The 18109-nt window shown below is 37.5% G+C and overlaps 1 protein-coding gene across 3 annotated transcripts in view; it reads right to left on the bottom strand.

The window, feature by feature from the left end:
• The window catches only part of CERS6 (ceramide synthase 6), a 288817-nt gene that overhangs the window by 258308 nt on the left and 12400 nt on the right, over positions 1-18109 (bottom strand). The gene's annotated exons all lie outside the window — the stretch shown is intronic.

The following is an 18109-nucleotide window of genomic DNA, read 5'->3' as shown; positions in this document are numbered from 1 at the left end:
GCAGATAGACTCTTAAGAAGCTACACCATCGTCTCTCGAGACGGACGGCTGCCGACGACGATATATCGAATCATCACGTTGTGTACACCTTAAATTTACCCAATGCTACATGTCAATTATAGCTCAAAAAAAGCTGGAAAACTAAATAAAATAGAAACAGCACATCATCTTAGACCGGGTACTGTATTAGAGAGAAAAAATGTTATGGATATTAAAGACTATGCAGTTAATTGTAGACTGGAATACAGACAGTGGATTAGACAGATACAAGGGTTTTGTTTGTTTTTTGTTTTTAATTTGGTCATTGTACTCTGTGTAGAGGGTGTCCTTATTCTTAGGAGGTGACTGTGTTAGAAAAACTATGAATAATATATGTACATTAACAAAGCAAGAGGTGAAGCAAATGGAATAAAATGTAGGTGAACCTGGGTAAGAAGCATACAAGTGTTCTCTGTACTATTCTCACACCTGTCTTCTCTTTAAATTATTTCCAAATAAAAAGTTCTTTTTTAAGTTTACCAAAAAATAAAAATAAAAAGATATGGGGGAACCTTCAATGCATATTGCTAAGTGAACAATAGCTATACACTGTATGATTCCAATTATATAATAATATAAAAATGGCAAAACTATGAAGACAGAGAAAAAATCAGTTGTTCCAGGGATTGGGGGCGTGGGGGATGATGTGAATAGGAGGACCACTGGGGATTTGTTAAGGCAGTGAAACTACTCTGTATGATACTTTAATGTTAGATACATGTCATTATGCCTCTGTCAAAACCCATAGAGTGTACAAAACCAAGAGTGAACCCTAATGTAGATTATGAACTTCAGTTACTAATAATGTATCAACATTGGCTCATCAGTGATAACAAAAGTACCACATGACTATGAGATGTCAATAACAGGGAAAACTGCAGGGCGGCAGGAGAGGTGAGGGGATATATGAGAACACTCGGTGCTTACCACTCATTTTTCTGTAAATGTAAAACTGCTCAAAAAAGTTAAACTTATTAAAGTTAAACTTATTAATTTTTTAAAGCAAGGCAGTATGTCATGTTCTGTGTTTTTGTTTTTTACTTATAGGTCAATATTTTTCAATGGCACCAAAGGATATTTTAATCTCCTCTAATTTCACAAGCCAGAACTGTACTGTAAGGCAAACCGCGGAAACAGAAAACTACCTGTGAGAGCCTATCACTTTCTGCGCCTTCTTTTCTCATTAACGTCCAATAAGCCTAGATATTCATTTGCTTATTTTCATAAAGAAAATGCATCCTATTCCACTGGGAGCAATCATGAAGGATTATTTCAGTCCCCCAGGATGTATCTGTGGGAAATGGCCCTCCCCCACAACGCCTTAAAGTTGAGACCAGGGCAGCTTCCAATGACTCTCCACATGACTGGAAATACCAACATATGAGGCCTGAAAAGTTAAATGCCTCAAAAAAGAGAAAATTTGGATGAAAAGACAGTATCAATAAATCCTGTTCTTATCTGAATAGATAAATAAACACACATACTTACCTTGAAAAATAGTAAGTATAAATTCTCCCCAAAACATGATCAACAAGTAGTTAATTAACCACTTCAGCTGTAAAGGAGGAGTGCTCAGTTCAGGAAAGTTTATGATCACATGTCTGCAAAGGAACCTAGCCCCTTACGCCTATGGTTCAAGTGGGGAGTTGTTTTCTTCTCTGCTTCTTAAAATGTGTACAAAGCCTAGAATAATCAACAGCTCTACTGCTGTGTTAAAGGATATGTAGAATTTTCTCCTGGTTGTGCTTTTCATAACTTTTAGCTTTGAATACTGCGGTACAATATTTTGAATACACAGAGATATTCTAGAGCAGTGAGTCTCAAAGTGTGGTCACTGGAACCAGGAACATCATTACCAGGGAACTTGTTAGAAATGCAATTCTAATCCAGATCTACTGAATCAGAAACTGGCGGGGCGGGGGAGGACTCTGTTCTCACAAGCCCTCCAGTTGACTCTGATGCACAGTGAAGCTTGAAAGCCACGATCTTGAAAGCCATGATTCTCGAAGTCTATAAATCTGGGAACAAATCCTACCTTCATTTCTCCGAGTTGTCTGGAACCAATTACTGAGTTAATCCTGGCTCAGGGTGCTCCTTATGCTCATAACACTAGAAGGGCTGCATGAGAATCTCACCGTCTGATCTCTGCCTCTCTACCATGCAAGGGCAGGACATTCATGTGTTTCCTAAGGCCAGAGGGAGACTTACAACCAGTGCCAACTCTCAATCAATGTATAAAAAAGTCCGTGTTTTCAGTGAAAAAAAAATAAAAATCAAAGTTTCTCTTTCCAAAGGTGGTGGCTGTTCTTGATCATCACAATACCTCCATCTTATATTGGGTTATCCAATATAATTTTCAGTTTATATTTCAGTAATTTAGCTTCCGCAATAACCCTGTGAGGCAGATTCTCCACTACCCCTAACATTTTGCAAAGGAAGAAGCTAAAGCTCAGAGAACTCTGCGTAGCCAGCAATCAGTCCAAGATCAGTCAACCAGTGAAGGTACAGAGCCTCCCCTGTTCCCACCAAGCACAATGCTCAAACCAGTCTACATACAAGGAATTCTGTGATCATGGGTGAATTACTGCATAAGCCTCATGTCTACATCCATAAAGCAGAAGTAGAAGCAGTGCCTACCTCACAGAGTTTATGTGAGGATTAAATGAGATGATTGACATAAGCCTCAAAAAACAGTAGCTGGCAGGTAGCACATTTACAATAAATATTAGCTGTAATTTATTAGCCAAAAGTATGAATCCGACACCACCACCACTCCAGCTATTACAACAATGCAGCCACTACTACTGCTCCAGGGAACTTGGCATTTCTTGACCTATTAGTTTTCCTTCGGTCCTGCCTTCTGACTTCTTATCCTGTCCAGACCATCATATGCTGAGTGGTTACACAATGGCCATGGTCCCATCATTTATTTGGTTTATTGCAGAACTTACAATAGATTAAAAAACAGAAAACTTTATAATAGATGAATATACTGTTAGCAGCTATTCCAATCAAAAGACACTTTTATTTTTACTTCAATTTAAAGATTAGCTCTTACAAAGATAAACCAAATAATTGTGTCAAATGTACACAGCCTTCATCCTGCCAAGCTTCTTGAGATGCAAAAGAAAACAAAAAGCTTAAATAAGGCTCACAAATTGGAGAGCTGGTTTCGGCTCCTTGCCACTAAATTGATCAAAGATAGTCTGAGTTTCCAGTTGTATAAATGAAAAACAGAAACTCTTCTCTGAGCAAATCCTTCCAGATATATATGCCTGATTGCAGCCCTTTGAAGCTGACACAGCTGAAATCAGATGTTTTGCATGAATTATGCACTACAGCAGAACAGAAAGAAGACCACTCAGAATATGACTCATCACACAAAAGAAAGCTAAAGGCACAACTTGTACTGTGCATTTTCTGGAAAGCCAACATTCCTGAATTAGGTGAGAGGCACATGGTGAGGGGTTACTTCAACCACAAAAGGGGCAGCAGCAAAGCCCACTAAGCTAATGACTTCAGCAATAGCACAGACTCATCACTCTTTCGGTGGCTTCTGTCCCACTGACTTCCAAGTCCATTGACCTAATCCACCATAACTATTTAAATACCGTGAGCAAATGAGAAATTAACATTGATTTTAATTCATTTCAATCAAGTCAACATAAAGCCAGCAAAAGCTTCTCTAAGTCTAAATTTAAAACCTCATTTAATTTTTTCCCTAAAGCACGATTATTCAAGTTTAAAATGTCATAATTTATTTCAGCATTTATATGCTCCAACTGTGAATTATACAAATCAAAATTGTTCGTATTTATTGAAATTCAAAGACCTGCATAATAGAATATTTGAGTGCCTTTGAAAAATGTTTTTAATGATTTCTCTAAGCTTATTCAAAAACTCAACCTACACTTAAATTGTTTTCTACAGGGAAATAACTTCTGAACTGAAACTACTTCAAAATAAAATGTATTCATGCTAGTACTATTTTAAACTCATCAAAACCCAAGATAATAGATTTTATATTTATATATGAACAGCTTATTAGTTCAGTAAGTCGGCCCACATTTGGGGGCAACTACTGGCTTTTCAGCATAGCTGTTACTCCTCCTTAACTTATGTAACAGATTAAGCATTTATTTCTCAACACTAAAGTCAAAAGTAAAATTAGTCTGCAGGATTATGAAGTAAAGCAAGGCAAGTTGGAAAGCTGTATGACATTCTAAAGATCAGCTTCAAAGTCAGAGTTAAAGATGATGGTTCAGGAATTACTCAGAAATCATTTTATTCACTATTTACACCTAGAAACCCCAATCAGCTACGGTTGATCCCATTTGCCCAGGAAATCAAAAACCTTCTGAGCAAATGCAAAACTGGTTGATTAGAGGCAAAGTTGGCTTGCTGTTGATGGCTTGTAACTGTCCCTCTTTCAAATTACAAGCTCTCAAGGACAGGATCCCCACTGCAAGCACATATTGGAGTGGGGCTCAGGCTGGCACTCAACTTCTGTTGAAGTGATGTTTCATTCCTACAAGCCTTTAGCTACACACCTGTGAGTGGCCTTCTAACTTCTTGCTTTTGGCTAATGAGATGTATGCAGTGCTGATTCTTGCCTGTCTTTTGACGTGGAATCCACACCCTATGCAAGAATTCTATACAGGCACTTATGTGCACAACCAACTTTGGCTTACCTGAAGGTTCCCACTTTTTCTTTTATTCTGACTTACATATATTTAGTCTGTTAAGAATGACTCTTCCCCAGTACTAGTTTCTCACCCTAATTTTACTGGCCCACACCCAACATCACAAAGTTAAAGCTGTGCTTTTGAGTCAGAGGAGAGAATCTGTCTCTGAAAAACTCAGAGCGATCAAAAGCTCAAAAGTGTTTTCGTCTTTCCAAGCTCATGTATCCTTTATTCTACTCTTGGCTGCATTCCCCGATACCTGTTCTCAAGGCACACAGGTGGTTTTGGATATGTACCTAAGCAAATATACAGGGTGGGGCAAAAGTAGGTTTGCAGCTGTGAGTACACAAAACAGAGTTCATTTTTGTATTATTATTTATTAATTATTGTATTATTTTCCAAATGAAAAACTGTAAAACTACTGGGTTGGCCAAAAAGTCTGTTTAGTTTTTTTCTGTAAAATAAAAGATACAGCTTTCATTTTCACCAATAGCTTTATTGATCTGAATATTTTGAGTATGTCACCTATTGCCTGCTATTGGCTTCTAGTGGGTAGAAGCCAGGGGTGCTGCCAAACAGCTTCCAGAGCCTAAGGCAGCCCTACAGCAAAGAATTGTTTGGCCAAAATGCTAATAGTGGTTCGCAAACCACTTTTGACATGTTCGATTAGTCACAGAACCTTCTCCATACACTACACTAATCATTTTTGCATTTCAGTTGTGTTTTTACCTTTCTTGAAATAATAAAACATAATATGCCAAAAATGTTACTTATTTTCTTCCATCTTCAATATTAAAGTTGGTGCACAAAAATTCACCAATTTTGATACTTTTCAAAAAATGCACACTGATGTGAAAGCTGTCACAATACAATGTAATGAAATTGTTTTGAATGAATTTAAAGACAGTTAAGCACTACTACAGCTGTTGTTCGGAAAAAAATGAACAAACTCTTTGACCAACCCAATACTTTTGCCCTACCATGTAATCTTACAAGGTAAATAAAAAACACAGAACTAGGAGTTAACATATATGTAACTCAGCCACTAAGATTACATCAATGTGCAATCTTGAATGAGTCATTATCCCTTTAAGACCTGTTTTTTCACCTGTAAAGTTAAAGGGGTTTTGCAATCTCAACATTTTCTTCCAGCTATGAAATTCTATTACTTTTTTGGGCTTGCAAAAGTAATTGCCAAATGAATTCCCAGACATGTTTAGAGGCTAAAGATATTACGTACTATTATTTACTCATATCATCTCTCCCCTCTATTAGTCTGGACAACTGAAACTCAATTATGTACTATAAGGCAGAGACACCATGGAAGATTCCCATATAAACTTTTATTCTGATAGCACGTCTGAGTGAGCAATTCAATGCTCCTGTTGATTAAAATACTCTGAAATAGCATCCATATTAACTTCCCCCGCCAGTTTAAAGAAGCAGAACTCATTGGCTGAGTACCTACTACGGGCCAGGGATTTAGTTAAACACTTTACTGCAATTAACTCTAATCCTTACTATCTGAAAAGTTAATATAATCTCCATCTCCCAGGACCTAGGATATTCTTTAACTTACCCAGAGTCACAGTTCCAATAAGCCATTGTAGCTGAATTCAAATGCAAGAGCCATGCTTTGAGCTGGCCCTCTGGTGAGGAGCTGAGCAAGCATTAATATCTCAGTTTTGGGTAGAGGTAATCACAACACACTAGTGGCCTGTAACACCACATTCACATAGTAAAACTTTTTATTGCATTTATCAGGGTTTACACTGTATGTACCCTTCTAGAAAAATGGGAGGAAACGATTTCACTAGAGATGGCTTCATATATGATAAAAAAAAGAAAATCTATAAGGAAAAGAATTTTATATATATATATATATAATGTATATATGTATATACACACAAACACACACATATGAAAAAAGAATATTTACTTCATGTATTTTTAAAAATCTAGTTAGAAATAAATACATGTTGATGACTATCACTTTGAATAAGTAAAAAAATGTTGAATGAATAAAAATGGAGCTTAAAATAAATAAAAATTATAGAAATCATTTATTTTAACTCAGTTTTAAAACTGACTTCTAAAAATGAAGAGAAGTTGGTACTACCAGATAGTAAGAAATAATAATAAAGTTACAATAATTAAAATAGCTGAATGCAAAGGAAATTCAGTATATTATAGAGGGTGCATTTCAAATCAGAGAGGAAAACATGGATCATTTAAGAGATCATGTTAAGACAACTGGCTAACCAATAGGGAGGGGAGTAACTAAAGCTGAAGTTCTCATTTCTGACACCCAAATTAATTCAAGATGTATCAAAGATTCAAACATTTTTTGAAAAAGCATGAAATAGTAGGAGAGACTTTTCATTAAACATAGTAAATAAATTGAATGGTTTTCATCTCTAGGCCCTCTTGAAACTCCAATAAAATCACTATAATAAAGAATAAACAAGGTAAACGTCTAAAAGGACAAAAGACAATGATAACAGGTAAGAGATGTCAGCCAAAATTTTGGAAGATGGGAAGCAGAAGAGAAAGCAGTAAAACTCATCCAGTCAAGTACAGATGACTGAAGTCAAAGACATCGCTCTCTGTCATGTACAAGAATCACCTGGTGATCCAGAGAGAAGGTCGATCCTGATTCAGCAGGTATGGGGTGAGGACTGAAATGGTGCATTTCTAACAAGCTCCCTGTGCTGTGGACGGAGGCTGTTGGTCTGGGGTCTACATTTTGAGCAGCTATGGAGTAGAGAATACCCCAAACATTCACGAACAGGAGGCATCGTATTCCTCCTGGAGGTTGGGGAGCACGAAGATTGGTCCAAAGTCTGTGTAAGGAACAGGCACACCTCCAGATTTGGCCCCAGAAGCCAGGTGACAGTTCTCCCAGTCCCCACAGAGGAAGGCCAGTTTCCTCCTGGAGTGAGTTACAGAGGATCTGACCTTTGGGACTCTGAGCAGAGTGACTAAAAAATGGAACTAAGCCGACACTCTTCAACCTTTTTATTTCACAGCACACAAAAACAGATTCCTAAAATTCTGTGGCACACAGAAAAATGTATTTTTTGCCAGTCTGACAAAATAAAATAAGTGTAATTTTGATTCATTCATGCGGGATGGCTATTGTTGTGTTGGCTGTTGTCTTCCTTTTTTTTTTTTTTGACAACCTAAGGGAAAAGAGGCCAGTGCCCCTTACTAAATAGCCAGGTATTGGATGTATTAAAAAGCCTTGTGGCGCACTGGTTGAGAATCACTAAACTAGATGAAAATCTGCAAACCAAATAGGACCATTAGCTCTGTCTCACAGCTCCGCTCTCAAAATGGGTGTAGCAGGCTCCTAGGCTTTAAGCAGGTAAGGGGAGGGTTGCTGTTTGGGGAACTGACTAGCTCAAAAGAAAGTACTCTTAAAGGGAAAACAGTGACCACTTAAACCGCAGTTAAAAGAGAAGTTAAAAAACAGAAGAAAATACTTACTATATACATGACAAGTAACTCATTTATTTTTGCATAGAGAGCCTTAATAAGTCAACAAATGCTCCCCAATAAGACAAGAATATCAAGTAATCCACAGAAGATTTAAAATAAATGACTTTAAAACATATGAAAATGTGGTTAATTTCACTTAAAAATAAAGGCAAGTAAGGATAACATTTTTCACATTGTGAATCGGCAAACATTTGAAAATGCACTTACCTATCATGTTAGAAACTTTCCTTAGTGGGAATATATTTTAAAATTCTACATAACCATTTAAATGAAAAAGTACAAAAGAGCATACATAGTTTGTCTTAAATAACATTAAAAAAGCGGGATATTGTACCTTCGGATATGCATTTGAAAAGTTCCAGAAAACAATCGCAAATGGTTGTCTTTGAGGAGGGAGTTTGTTTTAATTGAATACCATTGACTGTTTGACAGTCACAATAAGCATCTGTTTATTTTTTTCTTTATCAGTTTCCTTCCCAAGAATTACACAAGGCAAGGTGATGATAACAGGATAAGAAAAAGAATGTTCTAGAGAGGAGCAGTTAATGCAGTAGCTGGAAGCTAAGAATTCTTTTCTATCCAAGAATTGGTTTGGGGAAGATGAGCTAACGTCTTTTGCTACTCTTTCTCTCTGCACCTGAGAAATGGGAATAATAACAGTAAAATACAAGTTGACTGTAGTTTATAATTTTAACCCTGCCACATCGACTGCTACTGTTTATTTTGCAGACTTATATATATATCATTTATTTAAACCCTTTGCAATTCACTGCCTTAGGGCTACTTAGGTAATAGGAATGGTGAGTTTGGACTTGCAGTCTGAGAAGGTAACTGTACTCCAAATGTCTGCGTTGGAGCTATGAAGCCCCTGTGCCGCAAGACCAAGCATGACTCACAGAGGTGGAAACATACAGCAAACTAGGGGCAGGCGCCAGGAATCTTGAGAAATGCTTGCCTCATATGAATGAGTCTCACAACTTGATTTATAAGCCAATGTGCTTAAGACTGATTCTCTAAAGTAAGAAAAATATTATTAATTAACAACTATTTAGCTATTCCTTATAGACTTATGGTTTTCCAGCTCAAACCCTTGGACACAACTTCCATAAAATACCAAGCAAAATATTGCATCTAATTGCCCACATATTTTTTATTAAAGTATCATTTCTAGCCATAAAGAATATAGATATATTAAATTTAGTCATTAAATTTAAATTTATGGGGGACTCCTGCAGGCCTGTGTGGAGGACCGGGAGTTCCCGTGCTCTTGCTCCCCATTCCCTTTGCTCCTATGGGCCCTAGAGTTGGCCCGGGAGTTGCCTCTCCCCTCCACCCCTTCCCCCCTTTTCCCCTCAATAAACCAAGAAAAACGTTTTTAATTTATGGTCTTCTTTTAACTCACAATTTTACCAAATCCATAAAAAAAATGAGTTTTCTACAGCTTTGAGGCTACACATTTCAAAAAGTTAACGAACAAACACAAAAACCCCATAAATTCTACAACGTAAAATTTATTTTCAAAGAGTTACTTTTAAAAAGCCTCACTAGAATGTCTTAATTCTTAGACAACAGATGTATGTTTAATTAAGAGTGATGTGTCATAATATCTGCAATTTACTTTGCATGGTACAGAAGAAAAAAAGAAAAATATGATAAAATGTTAACAATCATTGAATTTCAGGTGGTGAGAATGAGAATGTTATGGCATCATTTTTAAGCTTTTCTGTATATTTAAACATTTTCATAAAAGTAAAAAAATTAATAGCAGACGCTCTGCAGGTGTAAGACCATAACCTGTTCCTAAACAGAAAGACATAATGAGAAAATATACTGACCAGAAGGTAGCATAGAGTGGGCAGTCAGCTGCACTGAAGACAATCTAATTCTGATTGAAAATCTTCTCTGCACTTCTAGATCTCAGTTATTTGTTGAATCTTGGTTACTTGTCACTTGGTGACTTGTTGATTGGAAATTTTTCTATGTTAAGTAGCTGACTCATAAGGTAACAATTCAGATAATAAATTATAAAGAAAGCTCATGAGGAGAGGTTTCTCTCCTTCAGGATTTCTTGCACAAGGAAATGAGATTTAATGTACTGGTAACTGACTAGAATTTATTCCAAAAGAATATAACAAAACACTCACCATTCCTTTAGCTAAGAAAACCTAAGGCAATGAGTTGGAAAGGGTACAAATACATGAGCTATATATTTGTTAAATAAATGGTTACAATAGTTTTCACTAAGTTCAAAATTATAAACTTCAATAAATTTCTCATTGTATTTTATAATTATTATGCCCATTTCTCAGGTTAAAAAAAAGGGGGGAGGGACAAAATGTCTTTTTATTGTAGATATTATGAAATTTCCTTTCTACTCAAAGCCTCAACTTGCTGTTCCTCAGATAGACTGTCAGTTTAAACTGCTATTTTCTTTATAGAGTAGGACAGTTTGTCAAAATTACATCTAATTTGCATCAGGTTAAGCCAGGATAAGCACGTCTTTTCATAGTGTTTTTTCATTTGGGGACAGGGTGGGGGAGGGTAACTGGTATAATTTTTCTTTAGAGGCTTTGGCAGCACTTATTAAAATTTTAACTTTGTCCTGGTCTTTGTGGCTCAGTTGGTTGAAGCATCATCCCGTAACCAAAGGGTCATAGGTTCGATTCCTGATCCAGCCTTCCTCTCTCCCTTCCTCTCTCTCTGAAAGCAATTAAAAAATGCCCTCGGGTAAGGATTAAAAAAAACTAACTTTCCACATCCTCTAACCCAGCAACTCTATTTCTGTATGTTAGTTTAGAGAAATACACTCCAGTACAAACAAGTCTGTACAAGAATGATGCTATGGCATTTTTTCTAAGGCATTCACAGTGAAACAGCTGAATGAAATATAAGACAGCCAAACAATGTCATATTTTGCCATCGTACTGAAAAGAATACATTCACCGACATTGTCAAATCTTCAAGACATAATGTTATGTAAAAAAAAGTTTCAGAACTGGATTTAGAGTACATCATTCATGTGTTAAACTTTCTATTTCCATGGCGGGTGGGTGGTAAATTCATTGAAAAAGTTCGAGAACAACATACAGATCAACTGCTAATACTGATCACATCTAGGGAAGAAAGTGGGATAGAGGAAACTGAAAATGAAAAACTGTTGCTTTTTTTCTGCAATGGGATCATATGCCTATGAGATTAAAGACATATAACACTAGGTAATTTTTTAAATGATTTTAAAAATCAAAGGCGTAGTTGCATAATTTTAAATATTCAAACTGTTTTGAATACCAGTTGTTTTGTAGCATCACTAATTATGTAGACACCATAATTTAATTAATTAAAATTAATTAAAATTTTAATTTTAATTAAAAATAGACAAGTTAAAATTAATAATTAAACATTAACAAATAGTTACTGCTGAGACAATACTACACCAAGCGATTCACTGTACATTGTGTTATTACTTTTCAAAAAAAAAACTGGGGTAAAAAAAGTCTGAGGTTTCATTTAAAACTGGTGTGAAAACACCATTATGTCTAGCATACATAGCTTGCAAGAACATTGTTATACCACATCCCCCACAGCTGTCATAAAAGCTCTGAAAAATCTGTACCTCAACTGTAGCATCACGGCCATCTGAACATTTAAGACTCCTATGAAATGGTAGTCATAGAACATTGAAAAGTTCATCAATGAAATACATTATTTTTAGAGAAAACTTATTATGCTACAAGCCCCCAAATAGTAGATTTTTAACGAGCTTATTTTAAGGTATCTTCTTTACAGAAACAAACAGAAAGCAATCCAATATTTCCTGTGTTGGGGGCCTAAAAGGCATGAGTAGTAATGCTCAAAACCTATGGAAAAAAAAAAGCAAAATAGGAAGGAAAAACCTAATGAAAAAGCATCACCCATAGGAACATAGAAAGGCTTCAAACAAAAATTTTAAAGACATTGCAGGCCACATGATGACTTCTTAAAAAAATAAAAAGTAAAGACCTGCAAAAAAACAAAAAACGTTCAAGGAGAGATATTAGGGATCAGAAAAGTGGTTATATGACTGAAAAAAAATTATAAGCAGAGATGGCAGTAGAATGGGAAGGAAAGATGAAAAAAGACTGAAGCAACATGAAGAGCAACCAAAATACACATGAGTGATTAGGACACCTGATAGGTAGGCTTGAGAAAAATTAACAAAACCACTTGGAAAAAATATATCGAAATTATTATAGAGAAGATGATGGATATGAAAGGAAGACTAAAGAAATATAACATATGTATAACTGGTATGTCTGAAGAAGAAAACAAATGAAATAGAAGATATATCTAAAGATGAAACACAAGAAAACTTTTATTACATAAGAGTTAAAAATTAGATTAAATTAATTAAAAATACATGTTTTTAAGGTGACTATAATTTTTAAAATAAAAAGTACAGCAAGTCTTAAAGATATTATTTTCAAAAAATACAGTACTTCTATATCATAAACAAATCTTTAGTGTTCAAAATACATAGCTTTTCAAATCCCAAGTATATGATAGCTCTGATCCCCTTGTCTCAAACTACAAATATTCTCAAACATTCTACATTCAAGGAACAGGATACAGAAGCATTTTAACAAACTTACACACTTAATTCTTTGCTTAACATCCTTAATTTGTTTAAAAAAAAAAAAAAGACTTTAAGACACTATTTTTGACCCTCCATTAGTGCCTACCTTTATAAAACACTCTCACTAATTAAAGTTGGAAAAAAGGTAGGTGTTTTGACTATAGCTCTTCCTCTCACTCACTTTCTCACACCCTCTCCCCATTCCTATCTAAATAATTAATTTAATTTATTAAATTTTATATCCAAATACTAATCAGATCTTGTACACACACATTTAAGCAAACATGTGCACAAACTTAACACAATGAGAAGAAACTGTTCCATACATGACAGCAAGTACCAGAGGTTGTGTTTTTCTCCAAAAGGAACTAATATCTTTAAGGAGAATAATCAGTTTTGCTGCCTAGATTAGGAGTTAAAGTTGCCTTTCATCTTCACATTTCAAACAAATTTTCCCTAATTTATAAGAATGGGTAAAAATTGATAAATAGGAAGCTTCTGGGCTGCTAGTAATGTTTCTTGAGTTGAGTCTGATTAGTGACTACATGGGAATTCACATAATCATCTTGCTGTGATAACTCAATTAGCTGCATGTTTAAGTGTTATTTTTTGTGTGTGTGTGTGTTTTATGTATGTTATACATACAGAATAAAAGTTTTGTTAGAAGAAGAAAGCACTTTTCTAACAACTCTGTAAGAATGTTTTTAAGCACCTCATGGTTGCACATTTGAGTGCTGGTTTTACAGCAAATACCCTTAAGGGTATGAGCTGAACTAAGGTTCCACAAAGATGCAATTTTAAGCCAAAGTCAGGGCTGTGTGCTGCCTTTTGTTGTACACACAAAGCAGAGTTGCTCTCTCTGCCACTCTCTTACCCTCGCTCTTCTCCACAAATTAAACACTGTGTTTAGTTTCACCTGCAAACATAAGTATAATCAATGTCAACTTCCGAAACATATCATCACACACCATTTACCTTAGCAGTTCCCATTCAAAGCAGCTTCCTGACACTTCTAGGAGGCTTTGAAAATAGTGCAGTAAGAAGCTTCTCACAGCAAAGTGCATCCAATTCAGAAAAGCTTCGGACAATTTGAGATGACTGAAACTCCTTAGATTTGACCCCTGAATAAAAACTTAGACATTGACTGGGAAAATGGAATCAGGATTGATGGAGAGAACGACTAACCGGGTTTGGTTCTGCTTTGAGTGCAACATTTTTCTCCTTTCAACTCTGAACAAGGGGAAAACCGCGTGTGAAACAAACCGTTGCTTTGCACTTGTGGGACTTAGTAGCGAATGCTAATTATTTTTCTAACCAGAAAAAAAAAAAAAGATCTAAAACCATAAAGTTATTTTTGACAACAGAGAGAACATTTATTCTGTATTCTTTACTGCATATATTTTAAAACACTACAAAATTCAAGTTAGCAGTGTGAGATGACAGCTTTCATCATCCTTCTAAGTGGATTTGGCCCAAACTCACTATTGCTCTGGGAAGTGGGAGGAATAACAGAACAGCCGGTCACCAGGGCTCAGGACCAAAAGGAGATCCATGCCACCCAGGCTACCTTAGACTTGAAGACAGAATAGAGTCTGAGCAAGGGGAAGAGGAAAACAGAAGATGTGGGAGCACAAAGCAAAAAGGAGCAACAGTTAAAAGGAGTAATAGGCCATGGCCTCATCTAGTTGCCCTCTACCTGATCTTATATGTCTTGACTTTGTGCCAAGGTGTGGACACATGGAGGACAGAGGGCACGGCACAGGTACTGACACCAGCAAGCCGAGCTGCCTGCTTAGGGACACTGAGCTGAAAAGCCCGCCTCTGAAGGAGGCGGTGCCAGGGAACCGCGATTTCCTTAAGATATAGTTCACTGCAGTGTTTGCTTCAGGTACCAAACACTAGCAAATGTAAGTTCTACACATTGGAAAACTCAACAAAACCGCGAGCAATCAAAGAACACGACAGAAAACCACCTGACTGCCTGAACACTTTGCAGAAGTAACTGCTGGTTAACAACCACCACCTGCACTGTAGCTATTTTTGTTCGCTTCCCCTCTCTCTTTTCAGTGCTGCAAGCAGCCATTTAAAGTGTGGGTGCTTACAGTCCATTTTCCCTCGTTCTTTCTGTTTTAATGTATTCTTTAGCTTGTTTATGCATATAACTTTTATCCTCCAGATCTTCAGCTTCTCCTTGCTCTCTTCAACAATTTAAGAGAGTAAAAGGCTACCATCATCCTAAAAGCAAAATATTTTAGTATTCTCTCTTTTTTAAAAAGTCCTCTGACTTTGTGGGTTTTTAATGCTTCAGGTAACTTTTGTGAGTTCTGCTACTCTTCCTCTAAAACTTTTAAGTAGAATGTAACAATCGTTTAAATATAAAAATAAAGTATGGGTGTTCAACACACGGGACAAAGACGCTCGGAGGAATTACCACACCGAAATTTGGCCCCAGTGCGCGCAGAATGAGCTTGTGCTCAGGAGCTCCACCCCACACTTCATGGGGAGCCCTTCAGTCACCTGTTGTTAAAGCCATGAAATGTGGTACATTGACAGACAGTGGGGCAGGCCACACATCCCAATCACCAGGGATGCTCCTCTCCACAACCCCCTGCCATTTTTATCATGAAAACAGTCCTGGCTGGGGATCAGACTAACATGGATTTAACACAGCAAACAGTTGGTGGGGGGTTGGGGGGGTGACCATCTGGTTCAGTTTTTCCTGCACTGAAGTGCTTCTGGGACAGTCGCAGATAAACCAGGAGCAGCCGGTTGCTCTACAACAGCACTGTGGAGGGTCCGCAGCAGCCAGGCTCTGCCAGGACCTGGGTGGGTGGCACAGGGTGAATCATTTCACCTCTATAGGTGTCTGTGTCCTGGTATATAAAACGGGAGGTGAAGTTTTTAGCTGTCGTTATTTCTCAAAGTGCCAGTATTTCAGAACATCTGTGCCCTAGAAGAGCATCTGGCACTGGTGTTTCAAGAGGTGGGGGTGGGAGTAGAAGTAGTGTGTACTGACGAGGAGGACTATTTTTTCACTCTATCAATTCTATGTTTAGAATTGGCTTCATGTGGTGCTAATAAAAAGCAGGTCAACTTTTAGTCAATTTTATTGTGTTTTTTTAAACCTACAGGGAATGCACCCCTTTAGTGCACGTATCCAGAGCAGGCCTCTCCCCCCACCACTGCCCACTTGGGTACACCACTGCTGTCTCACACATTACAGACTCATGCTTTTGAATGAATGAGTTTTCAACTTCCTTTCTAAGTAGAAAGTCTGTAACTCTGTTAAACTAGCACCGAATTAGGAGAGGCAGTCTTTGGTCATCTGTCATTCAACAGCATGTGGTTTCCTCTTCGTCTTACTTCCTCATTTAAAAGGCAAGCCACCACAAATGTCACACTTGATCATCTCAAGATGCCCTCTATCAGTAACTAAAAAATTAACAGGCTTGTTAAATTATTTACATAGCAAATAACTTACAAATTATACTGAAGCGGGGCAGAGCTAGAAAAGTGCCCCTCGTGGAAGGTAGGTTCAAATCCCTTCTAAACTAATTTGGTTAGGTTAGCCATATTCAAACCAATGGAAGTGCAAATTTGGGGGTATAGTTTTTTTTCCCTTAAGGAAAAATGTACATATATTCATTATTTTCAGCTGATTTCGAATGTCTACACCTTCATAAATATGATCCCAAGAATGCTAGGCTGAATTTATTTTTTCTTAAGGATCAAATTAAGACAATCCACTAGGCTTAAAAATTCTGAAAGAAATCAATCATGTGAGTATCAAGGCTTTCCTGTTTCTGGGAGGCTTTTATTAGAAAAAAATACTTCTGAGCTGTCTAAATATTAACATACAATCTCTGCAAAGTGCATTACATGAGTGTGAGGTGGATAAGGTCCAGTTCTCCACTAAGCTAGGGTTATTTTGTGCTGACTACAATAGGAAGAATCAGAATTTTCCTTGGGAGAGAGTAGAAAGAGAGAGAAGGAATGGGGAGAGGGAGGGAAAGGGAGAGGGAGAAGGAGAGGCAGAGGGAGAGAGAAAGATAACAGGGAAAGTAAAACTCAAATGATTACACTGGCAACCCGAAGCAGTGAAAAGCAGAAATGGAGTCCATCATTCATGACATAAAGGGAAAGCCAGTAAAAGGTTTCAGAAATCTAATGGTAAAGTCTCATTTCTGGAAATCAGGGTTCCAACAAACACTCAAAAAGAATTTGTGTATGTGCCTTTAATAAACCTAAAGAGAAAGTAATGACTACTTCCACAACCTAAGCACTGCCCTAGACCCAATGCAAGGAGCATTTCATTTAAGCCTCACAACTCTGTGTGCCAGATGGAAACCAGGCATGGAGAGATTAAGTGATTTGCTCCTAGATCTGTAGCTAGTTGAGTAGCTTACTTGAGTAGCTTAGCCAAATTCAGTCCAGGTCTTAAATCAATATCAATGGCAGATCTGATGTTTGCCATTACCAGTGGTTGAACATGCAATCAATTTTCCACTGAGACTACAATGCAATAAAAAAGGACCATCGGGGCCAGATGGGGCAGTTGGGGACAGATTGGGATATCTGCATAAGGTATCTCTCTACTGAAAGGGCGTTTGCTGAGAAAAGCCATCTCCCTGGGCTACCGCCAAACACACAGCCCCTGAGAAAGCTTCAGGCTCTAAGTGGAACACAGGTGCCCATCATGTGTCTAAAATCCCACCTTTAGGAATAGTTTTCTGCCATGGAATATTGTACAAGCAAGTCTCTGGCCTACAATCCACATCACTATTAACAGTTGAGAAGAAAAGGCTAAGAAGCATTTTCTCGCCTGAGCAGGCATAGTGCTGAAGAGATGGGGGCTTTGATGCCTGTCTAAAACTCTTCAACAGAACAAGTAAATCCTCCAATTCCAGAACAAATATATAAACGGGTTCTACTGCCTCCACAAGCTGCACCCTCTCCCCACCCCCTTCCCCCCAACACACCCAACATATTCAGTCACCTTACAGAACATTACTTCTCAAGTAGGTACTCGTCGTCGGCAGCTGTCCGTCTTGAGAGACGATGGTGTAGCTTCTTAAGAGTCTATCTGCACCGCCGAGAATGGCTGTGCAGTCCAACTCAGGAGTGACACGGTATCTGTCTCCTCCCGTGTTGAATCGACATCTTACGATGACGCTGGAGTGTCCTCTCCAGTGAAGCTGAAGCTACAGAGCCTGGGCAGGGTGATATGGAGGGTCTGCTGTTGCCCATGCAGCAGACCCCCCCTCTCTTCGCA

The sequence above is a fragment of the Furipterus horrens genome, unplaced genomic scaffold, assembly GCF_987537825.1.
Source record: "Furipterus horrens unplaced genomic scaffold, mFurHor1.1.pri manual_scaffold_1, whole genome shotgun sequence".
Lineage (NCBI taxonomy): Eukaryota > Metazoa > Chordata > Mammalia > Chiroptera > Furipteridae > Furipterus > Furipterus horrens.
Note: the sequence above shows the minus strand (reverse complement) of the source record. Positions and strands in the feature narration are given on the sequence as shown.